Below are 11,588 nucleotides of genomic sequence, written 5' to 3' on the forward strand. Positions count from 1 at the left end.
CCCTGCACATACCTACAAGAAATCAGCAGTTGAATGTCTCTGCTAATCCACAGGATGACATATCATTTCTTTTAGCTTCAAGTTTGTAATATACCTATCATGGGACAGGACAGAAAGTGGAGGTCATTTTAACAGCCCAGTGAAAAGAACTGATAATCTATACCTGGGCAGTCATGATGGAGGAAGAATGTAGTCTTATGTATTTGTTGCTCAGGACCACTGAGAATTCATATTTATCAATAATTAGTGATTTATGATTGAACATCTGGGTAACAAATTTGGGAACCTTTCTGCATCATGGAAATTCTTATCTTAAGTGTTGGACATTTCATGAGACTCTCTGTAACCATCAAGAGATTTGGGCTTCATACCAATGATGTGAGTGGAGCATGCTATCATCCCATGTTACATGTGAGAGAACCAGGCCTCATCAACTAGATCCATAGCATTATCATGCCGGTAGCATGTGGTAGAAATCAGATTTGGACTGAGCCCGGTCTTCTGTCACATTGTTTTCTTAAGTACTTTTCTAAAATCTTCAAAAAATACGTATGATTTAGGATCAGCCTCAGTATTTGATTTCTGTGTTCACAGAGCAAAGCTATAGCATTCTCTTTCTTCTCAATTAATAAATCATTTCCTGTGATGTTATTTCGATGTTACATGGGATATTTTTATTTCAAATTGCTTCAGGATCCACTTCTTGGTCTCCTTCATTTAAAAGTGATGCAAGACACAGGATAGATATGGATGGGCAGACACTGCTGCCTCTTTAGACGCTGCTAGCAAGGATTGTGTTAGTGGCAGACCAAATCCTTGACTCAATTCCCTACACTCAGAATTTAAGGGACAAGACTTCATAATCGGGTTCAGAGTTCTTTGTGATGCAGAGTTGGGATTTAGAAGAGAGACAGCTGAATGAGCCTCAGCCACAGGTGTGCTTCTGCTGGAGACAGGCATAGAACAGAAGAGAAAGAAGGACGTAGGCATCAAATAAGGCAATTTTGTTTGTGGTCTTAAGATTCATCAAGGTTATAAATTTCTTTGGTGGTTCTAATGCCAGGAAGGCAAAGAGTTATGCAGTAACCAAGGGAACTACAGGTACATCTTGGTTTTGGTTCCTTCTGGTGGTCAGAATGGCCCTTTGTGATAAGATATCTTTGAAGTTGCTTGAAGCTGTTTGCACTACATATTAGTTGAAGGGACCAGGGCATTCTCCCTATATGAACATCAAGGAAGGGTCATCTGTATCCTTTAAATTCTAATGTCACTGTTTTTTATTATCATCTGCATTGTGGTGTGGTATGCCCCACCATTTTTGTGTAGAAAAACATCCTAAAAAGTACATACTATCTGCTGTGGTTTGGAAAAGGAGCAACCTTATTCCATGAGTATGTCTCCTACCTCATGAATATTCATTAAACTTCTTAAAATCCTTCACACAGAACCTCCTGGGCTCTTCCCTGCCTTGGGACAGACCACCCTAATATCTTTGAAGTGTTTGCTTTCCTAATAAACTTCTACTTAAACTATATTACTTGATTGAATTTTCTCCTTCAAGATGACAAAAATAGTTATATGCTAACTTCACTGATCATTACACTTGTCTTCTGAAGCCACATACCCCAAGAATATCAATTTCCTTGGGAAAACATGACTAACCTCTTCAAATTTGACAGAAACCATGTGTAGACATTCTTATCACAGCCACAGACGTGGAGAATGGTATCAAGACACATTGCTCTCCATCACCAGAAACAGCAGCAGGGAATTACCCCTGGGAAGCTTTTGATTTTCAGCCATCATTTGAAATGCGGCTTTTGAGATTTCAAATTAAATCAATAGTAGCCGGCTGTCATGACTACTTCAGAAAAAAATCAATGCATAAAATACTTCAGTTCTATTTTTAAAAACTGTATGTGCTTGTATGTGTGTGTATGATATGTGTAGTGTGTATGTGGAGGTCAGAGGACAGGGTTGTGTGGTCAGTTCTGCCCAGCCACCTTTATGTTCGTTCCACTGATTAGACTGGTTGCCAAGCTTTCAGCCCAAACATCTTCACCCCTGGGCCATCTTCCAGCCACACATTTTGTTCTGAAAGTTCCTCCCTTTGTTTGTTTCCTGCTTTCAAACAGAGCTTGGCAATGTTTGTATTTGTTGAATGAATTGTGAATCCATTTGTTTCCCTCCAGGTTTATGTTTTGGCCTTCGCTTAAAGTAACAGGATGTTTCATCCAGACAATGTGGATTTGAGACTCACCCAAAATGCATCATGTCAAATGCCTGTTAATTTGCGGCATGCATCTAAGTTGCTCTTTTCTTGAAATTAAGGTAAGTATGATTTGGTGCTTGAGTCTAGGCTAATGTTAACTGAATTTACTTCCTCACTGTTTAATCCTACGCTTGAACAGCAGAGGGAGCCCATCAAACGCAGTGGTACATTCAAAGGCTTTGCTTCCTGCAGTAGTTAAGGTTACTTTTGTCTCTTCAAGCCATTTTTTAACCAGAAACAGATAACGAAGAGTGATATATACATTGGCCCCAATAAATGGTGCATAGGGTTTAAAATAATTTTTCAAGACTTCTGTAAAATGAATTCTGTATATGTTCCTTTTATCTATAGAGTAGCACTTTGCAACAAGTGGCTGTTCTGCATGGAAAACATGGCTTTTTCACAATGAATGAAATGTCTTGCTAAGGGTAAAAACTACACACAGGATTCTATTGTTTGTTTTTGCTGAGCTAGGTCTTATGTAGCCTAGACTGGCCTCAAATTTTTTGTGTAGCTGAGGATAAATGACCTTGAATTTCTAATCCTCCTGCCTTCACCTCTTAAGAGGCACATTCACACTTTGCACACTTAATTTTAAAGACTATAGACCTAAAATGTAATTAGGAAATGTCTCAGTAATTTTAACTTGAAATTATAATTTCATTATGTAGTACTAAAAATATTAAATGAGGTGTAGTTGTTTTAACTTTTGAAATGTGACCATTACAAACTTTTTAATCACTGGTATGGCTTGCATTTTATTTCTACTGATCTGTATGCTTCAAAAATTATTCTTTCCCTCAGAAAACATTTCTCTAACCTACCCTATGGTGATATTTTATTTGTGCTGACATGTGATTTTATTTGTATGTTAATAAATAAAGTTGCCTGGAGGTCAGAGCTAATAGCAAGACATTTAGCAGAAGTCTGGCAGTGGTAGCACACGCCCTTAATCCTGATCACATGACAGGCAGATCTCTGTGTGTTCAAGGGCACAGTCAACATGGTGACACATGCCTTTAATCTCAATACCAACCTTAGTGACCTGGAGGTCTGTATAGACAGGCAGTGAGGAGGAAGTCATGTGGTTGGGTTTATAACCAATGAGAAGGCAGAACAGAAAGTCAATAAAAAGACAGATACACAGGAAATAGGTCTCTTTCTGAGGGGAAAGATGACAGCAACAGCGAGGGGTAAGAAGGAGGTCTTGGTCTTAGCTCTCGGCTGCTGCTCAATCTCTGGGTTTTTAACTCTGCATTTGGCTCTGTGTTTCTTATTTAATAACACTGTTCAGAATTACATCTACACTACCCTTTTGTTTTATGATCCAAGTTGGTAATTTTGCCTTTCCTCAGAGTTTCTGGTTCTCCTGTGTTCATCCAGAAGCCTCATTTGAAACATTATGGTAGCATTGTAGAAATTTACCCAGAACTGATTTTTAGGAAGCCTAAGGTGATCTCAGAGCTCTTGTCCTTCCTCACCCTGGGAGAGTTTTGGACTACTAGGAGGAGTCATCTGAGCCCCAGGGTGTATGACAATGAACAAGAGAGGTTTGACTAAAGCACATTTGTCCTAGCTTCAGTGCTGAGGTTTTTGAAATCATAGCTTTCTAGGGGAACAAATACGAAGTGCCCTGTTTGTGCCACAGGCGTTCAGATAATTGTCTCCTTTAACTTTCACCAAATATCAGCAAGTGTCATAATTATCTTCATGCTGCAGATGAAAAATTGAGACCACCAAGGTGAAGAGGCTTTGTGGAGACCACACAGCTGCTCAGAGGCAGAGAGGACCTTAAAAACCAGCTTTGTTCAGCTTGCTTGATGCTCTTTCTCAACGTGGCAGCCAGATCAAGAATATCATAGGGCTGGGAGGGTGACAGGCAAGCAGTCAGCTAGGGCCTCTATTCTCTATCAGGTGGCCATTTGCTACATCAATGAGCCGAGACAGGGGCCTGGCAGCTTGGTATCGGGGCCTCAGCACTGACAGGCATTCACTGCAGAATAAATCATGAACCTTGAATGAGAGAGGAAAAAAAAAGCTTGGCACACAAACAAAATGGTCCCTTCTTCATGGGGATCTTAGATAAACGTTCCCTTGTACTCTTCTCTGGTCTCAGCCTCTTTTTAGCCACAAAAGAGGAGTGTTAGAACTGTAAATATTTTGCTGATTAGACAAAGTGCGTTCATTAGAAAGATAAGGCTGACAAGAGTTAGAGACAACAGAATTTATCAGCATAGTTTAGACTCCGAGGCTTACCGCAGTGCCTTTTTCTCCACCAGCGAATTCCAGAAAAAGCAAAAACATTTTTTCTGTCATCAACCCCACTGCTCTAAACCAGGAAAGTGTTGAGGTAATTGTGTTCTTGGTGTCCTTGTAATTTTTCCAAAAATTTAAATGAGCAAGCTCCAAAGCAATGCAGATAAAAGTGATTTAGGCAACTTGAAACTCAGCTGCTAAGATTATATGTAACAAAGGCCGAGCAGACAGCCAAAGCTAATACTATCTGGCTGGTGCTTACATCTACTCCTTCATCACAATTCATTTCTTAAAGAGAGCGGCATTATCATTTTCCTCATTGTTACCAAAAAGGAAACTGAGGCTGGGAAAGTAGTTTTTCTTTCTTTCTTTTTCTTTTTTTTTTTGTGTGTGTGTATATATGTGTGTGTGTGTGTGTGTGTGTGTGTGTGTGTGTGATTTATTGAAATTCATAGAACTCACTAGAGTTTAGCTTTTAACCTCTGCCTCTGACTCAAGGGCTTTGACTCTTAAACGTTAAAATGTCTGGTCTTCCTTAGAGAATATCTTAATATCATTAAAAAGGTTATTTTTTTTCTCTGCTTGTTTCTTGAAAAAAAATGCAGAAGTCTGTCCTGAAGCTACCTACAATATGTTGGAAGCCTTTGTCCATTTTCATTCTTTCGCTAACAAAAAGTTGGTACCAAATGGAAGTCCAAGTATTCATGAAGAGAGCTGCTTCCTGCTCACCTCATTCCGCAGTTTGCTTTCACTTGGAGAAACGAATAACTGAGAGCAACCTTTACTGCTGTAATTGGATTTTTGCCATCAGGTATGGTTTGCTACGATTGTATCCTAGGAGAAATAATACACATTTTGAGTTTAGCATTATGGAATCTATTTTCTGTAACCTTAGAGGTCTTAAATTTTATCTCGGGTTGCATTGTAGGCAGTGCTTTCACATTTCCTGTAACCTGTTAAAAGGGGAGAAGGCTAATTTAGGAAGATCTTTCTAATCTTTTCCAGCCTTCTCTGAGAACATACCCATCTGCATTGCATTCACATTTTTGGTCATCTTAAACTTTGCATAAAACTTCTGAAAATGCTCTTATCTACAAACTGCAGAACTCAGGGGATAATTTGGTCTCCAAAATCATTACCAAAGTACTTCCATGTCCTTTGTGTTGCTCGAAGATTTCTGTCATTTCTTTTAGCATGTATGCCTTTTAAAAATTATTTGTTTAAAGCCCCAAATATCATGCCTAAAATAGTAATGGAAAGGAAGGTCTTGGGAAAGTACTTATTATTATTATATTAAGACCCTCTATCGTAGGGAATCCTGCTGAGTTGACCAGTCTTGAGATTGAACTTTAAGTTTGGGTGGGGAATTAAAAAGTCACTTAAATAAAGTTTGAGAGTGAAACAAATGTTTTTTTTTTTTTTTAAGATTAATTTATTTATTATGTATATAGTGTTCTGCCTGCACGCATCCCTGCAGGCCGGAAGAGGGCACCAGATCTCATTACAGATGGTTGTGAGCCACCATGTGGTTGCTGGGAATTGAACTCAGGACCTTTGGACAAGCAACCAGTGCTCTTAACCTGAGCCATCTCTCCAGCCCTGAAACAAATGTTTTACTTTCCTTTCTGTTGCTGTGACAGGACATTCTGACTAGAAGCAACTTGGTGGAAGAAAGGTTTTATGGAAGTTACACTTAAGGCTGTCATGAAGAGGAATCAGGGAATGAACTCCAGGCCAAAACCTAAAGCAGAAACGAAGGACATGTAGTGCTGGATGCCTCACTCACACATTCATAGTTAGCTAGCTTTTTATATAGCCTAGAGGCACCAGCCTAGAGAATGGTGCCACCCACAGTGGGCTAATCACCCCGAATCAACGGATAATCAAAAGTATCCCCCTGCAGACATTTCTGAAAGCCAATCTGGTCTAGGCAATACCCCATCCAGAGCTTTACTCTCATGTGACTCGAGGCTGTGTCAAGTTGACATTAAAGCTAGAAAGGGCAACTTTGCTGGTGGCCTACCAGTTTTTAGTGAAAATGGGAATAGAAACCCCTAAATTCCCTAAAAGGGAGAGATTACAGTAGATTTTTCTAGATATAGAGGACTGTATTTTTATTATTGGACATCATGCAATTATTGCATAGATAATTCATATCATTATCACATAACTGATTAAAAATCCATCTTATTTCTTTTATTATTTTTTGTTGGTTTGTTTTATGTGTTCTATGCTATCCACACTTCTCAAGGGTAGTCTGCATTTAGTGTTGTGGTGGTGATAGTGCATGTGTGTGACATGTAAATATGTTCTTGCAGAGGACAGAGGCCCAAGGTTGACCTAGGGTACCATTCCACTATTGTTCTGTACCTTCATTACTTGAGACAAGGTCTCTCATTGAATATGAAGCTCATCAATTTATCTGGGCTGCCTGGCCAAAGAGCTTCTGACATCTGCCCATCTCTGCTGCTACCCAACAAGGCTGAGGTAACAGGTATGCCCTGCCATGCCCAACTTTTTATTTTGGTCTGGTGACCTGGACTTGCCTTATTGCGCTTGCACAGAAAACACTTTACAGATAGAGCCAAGGACACTGTCAGAAGATCAGTCTTAAAGAGCTAAGTTCTTGCTTGAAACATTCCAGTGTTTAAAGCAATGATTCCTAATTTAATCTGTGCAGAGATCACCAGACCATATTGTTAAAACAGATAATAACTGAGTGGGACTAGGGAGAACCAGGGGTTCACTGCTTCTTTCAGCCATGGTGTTGGATGGCAGATCACATTCCATGTAGCCAGGGAAGGAGCCTTGCTGGTCACTTCTCTTCTTCATTTTCTTTTAGTTCAACTGCACAGCAGAGATATAGGCCCAGTCTTTACAGGACACATGCCATCCAACTAAGGGTAAAACTGTGGGTCCCCCACATCATCTTGTCATTTCTAATCATTGCCCTTACTTCCTGAGTGACATCTCTTTTTCTTATGCTATCTTGTAGCATTTCCTTTCCACAGACAATGGAATATGAATTATTTCAAGGGTTGTCTACAACACATCCGTTCTTCCACCTCACTGGTAAGTTTGTGCTTACATCTGTGAGTGACACCTTACCTATTTCCTTTTTTTCAAATCTCTCTCAATATAAATTACCCATATTCCAGTTATAACAGATGTGTAACCAATCACTGAAAAATGTAGTTGGTTAACACAAAAAATGTTTATTTTGTTATTGCATTCGAAGTCTGAGAATTGTCCACTTAGAACCAACAGCTCTTTCTTATTGCATTGGAGTTTGGATGAAGGAAGTGGCCAACAGGCTGAGGACTGGAATTATCAGAAGACTCCCTCTCCCATGTGCATGCCACCTGGATGGTGAGGAGTCAACAGCTGGGTCTCCTTGGACATCTGTTTCCATCGCTATGTGGTATCGCCACATGGTCTCTTTATCACAGCTGCTTCAAGTTAGCTAGAATCCAGAAACACAGGTGGAGGAATGAGGGGTAGTTGAGCGCGAATGGAGGCATGAGGTCCAGGTGGAAGCCAGCTGGCTGTTTGTGACCTAGGTTTGGAAGTTACTTACATGGCAATGCTTTGTTTTTTCTCCTGTCTGCCAAGTTCCCTTTTTTGGGAGCAAGTCATTGGGGGATGCTTCATATTTGAGCATGGGAGACTGCCAAAGAGTTTGTAAAATGTTTATTAAAAAATTACGTTGTCCAACTGGTAATTCAGACTGTTGTCTGATTTTTCTTTTTAGCTCATTTACTGTGTGAAATCACAGTCTTCCTCAGGTTGGGGTGCAGGTCCTTTAAGAGGGGCACTTGTCTTCTTCACTGCTCCATCACCATTGACTGCAAAATAACTGAGCAAAGAACAACCGTTCACTAGTCCTTGGTGAGTCAAAATCTTAAATTAATAAGTTTGTTTATTCTGCAGAACTCAGTTCACTTCCCATTTATTTGTGTTATTAATGAATTAATTAATATATAAAAGCATAGTGCAGTCCACATAATACTAAGACTAGGCGACTCTAGACATTGTCACCAATAATAATTAATATTGATGGTGTCTTTAATGCACGCTATAGACTTCAAGTACATTACTTTTTGAATCTTACTAAGAAATCTCTGAAATGAAACTACTATTGCATCTTTATTTCACACGATAATGTAGAGAGACATTCCGGAATTCTGTCTGATTCCATAGTGGTTGCTCTCCATCTTCTTTGATGGTCTATTTGATCATTTGTATTATCAAGGTGGCAAGAAAGTGATTCAGGATTAAAATATGTTCATCCTTATCCTGGCATCTCTATTTCAAATTTCTCCATGTTAGTATTTCCCCATGTATAGACTCAGGATGCTAAACATATCAGTGAGGGGTAAGAATAAAAATAACCTTTAATTAGAATATAATAGTGATGAGATGTAATGTTGAATTAAGTAACTTAGAGGACACATGAAGGAAATGGCTTCAGTGCTCTGGCTTCACACCAACAGGCTGAAATCCAACTTAGTGTAAGTGATAAGAAAAAAACAAATGATAACCCAGTTAGAAGCTGCCTACTAACCAATCACTTGGACTCAATAAGGCTTCAGGTCCACTTGAACCAATTAAGTGTTTGCTTTCTTTGCTTCCTTATTCACCCTCTATAAATTCTTATTACCTGTTCCTAAGCTCCAAAACGCTTTCATTAAAGAGCTGCCTAATTTGTGAATTACTGTTTATCTTATAACAGGAATATAATCATCAATATTTCATATGTACTCCAAGTACAACTAAATACCTCGTGTGCATATTGTATCCTAAATTTTATAACTCAGGAAAAGAATTAACTGTGCATGCTTATCCCAAAATAATGTGCTTTGGTAAGCAGTGAGGAATGATTGAATGAGTCTAATAACATAGTGAAAAGTTCTCTAATAATTAAAAATATGTATAGTCTCTATTCATTTGGTGCTTGGATGCCTCAAATTCTGTTAGATGTACAGTAATTTTCATTAAAGAAAATACACTGTTTTTTTCCCCTGTGAAATTGTTAAGCTGGAAGAAAAATGGGAAGAATAGAGATTTGGTTCCAGTTTTTCATATATTTTTAAGTAAAACAACCTCATTCCTTAGTGATTCTATAAGCTTCTATCTCCTTATCTGTAAAATGGGGGCATAGTCTAACCATATGGTTGTTGATTAAATGCTAAAATATTCATAGCAATAGTTTTCAGAATAAACAAGACATAATCTATTGATGCGTAATAATTTATGCTTGTCTTAAAGAATGAGCCCTATCTTAGTGATTATTAAAAGAAGTCAATTATTAAAAGATCCTTTCATAAACTCTTGAAAGTGGCCGGGCAGTGGTGGCGCACGCCTTTAATCCCAGCACTCGGGAGGCAGAGGCAGGCGGATCTCTGTGAGTTCGAGGCCAGCCTGGGCTACCAAGTGAGTCCCAGGAAAGGCGCAAAGCTACACAGAGAAACCCTGTCTCAAAAAAAAAAAAAAAAAAAAAACTCTTGAAAGTGTACATTTTAATGTAAGAAAATTGAACTGATGTACCTCAGTTGTATAGTGCATGTAGTATGTACTTTGCATAGTCAAGACCCAGGATTCAACACCTAGTGTGAAAGGGGAAAGAAGATACAAAAATGAAATCCTAGAGTTTGTTATAAAATATAGGTTAGGTTTTCACATTTTCATAATAAAAATGTTCTGATGCGAGGATATTGCATGTTAAGTACTGTGATGGCCACTCTGTGCTAATTCTTGCCTTATTTTTGTTACTAAGTAGAAATAGGGTATATCCTGGGATAGCCTTTTAAGTTATCATCCCACGATCACCCCCTAGCTGGTTCCTTACTAACGAGGTTTGAGATTTAGGGTAGTGACTTTGTTTGTACTAGACATAGAAATTTTCACCTATTTCAAAAACCAAACACAAGTATTCATTTTTTTATAAGTTGGGGCCTATGGAGTTCATGATCAAGATATTAGTAGATTACATGTCTGAAAGGGGTATGCTGTGGTCTGTATGTCAAATTGCTCTGATTGGTCAATAAATAAAACACTGACTGGCCAGTGGCTAGTCAGGAAGTACAGGCAGGACTAACAGAGAGGAGAAAAGAAAGAACAGGAAGGCGGAAGGAGTCACTGCCAGCCGCGGCCATGACAAGCAGCATGTGAAGATGCCATTAAGCCATGAGCCACGTGGCAAGGTATAGATTTATGGAAATGGATTAATTTAAGCTATAAGAACAGTTAGCAAGAAGCCTGCCACGGCCATACAGTTTGTAAGCAATATAAGTCTCTGTGTTTACTTGGTTGGGTCTGAGCCACTGTGGGACTGGCGGGTGACAGAGATTTGTCCTGACTGTGGGCAAGGCAGAAAAACTCTAGCTACAGGGGTACTTCTTGGATATTGACTAACCATATTATTTTCCTATTGTATCTTCCTATGGTACTGTTGTAGTTGTGAGAGAGAGGAATAAGAAAGGAAAACAGAGAGAGAAAGAGAGAGAGAGAGAGAGAGAGAGAGAGAGAGAGAGAGAGAGAGAGAGAGAGAGAGAGAGAGAAGCAGACAAAGACAGAGAGAAGAGAGACAGAGGGATACACACACATGCACACACGGTGGGGGAGGAAGGGAGGGAGGGAAGGAAGGAGAGAGAGAGAAACTAATAGAAAAACTCAGAGAAAGGCAGAGAGAGAAAACTCTTGTGTATTTCCTTATAAGAAAATCCTGTTCACAAGGTCCCATCCTCATAGCTCCCAAAGACCTTTTCTCTCAATGCCATCATGTTAAGTGCTAGGATTTTATTATGAATCTAGGGGAGACACAAAAATTTAGTTTATAATGTGACTGGCCCCAGTGGGCAATTCATGATGCGTTTGAGTCCATGGTTTCAGTTCTTCTTTGCTTTGTCAAATAAATACTTTCTAGCCACGCACTATGAGAATTGACGTTGTGATAAATTGTGGGCCCCGTCTGATAAGTGGAGGTCTGGTGAAACAACTCTGGTGACAAGGTTCATTTAATAGACTGAAATTACATACTGCTTTCCATTCCCTTCAAAAT

At 39.2% G+C, this 11,588-nt stretch overlaps 1 long non-coding RNA gene across 2 annotated transcripts; it reads left to right on the forward strand.

The window, feature by feature from the left end:
* Nucleotides 1–913: 913 nt before the first annotated feature.
* On the forward strand, nt 914–8,249 carry LOC143272177 (uncharacterized). 2 transcript variants are annotated; one of them, XR_013049619.1, is made up of 6 exons: nt 914–1,101; nt 2,193–2,331; nt 5,134–5,339; nt 6,847–7,431; nt 7,524–7,600; nt 7,767–8,249. It is a non-coding gene; the product is annotated as an uncharacterized LOC143272177 (long non-coding RNA). The 2 variants fall into 2 exon arrangements; XR_013049618.1 differs by having other exon boundaries at nt 7,371–7,431.
* Nucleotides 8,250–11,588: the final 3,339 nt, after the last annotated feature.

This window comes from Peromyscus maniculatus, chromosome 3 (assembly GCF_049852395.1).
Source record: "Peromyscus maniculatus bairdii isolate BWxNUB_F1_BW_parent chromosome 3, HU_Pman_BW_mat_3.1, whole genome shotgun sequence".
NCBI classification, from domain to species: domain Eukaryota; kingdom Metazoa; phylum Chordata; class Mammalia; order Rodentia; family Cricetidae; genus Peromyscus; species Peromyscus maniculatus.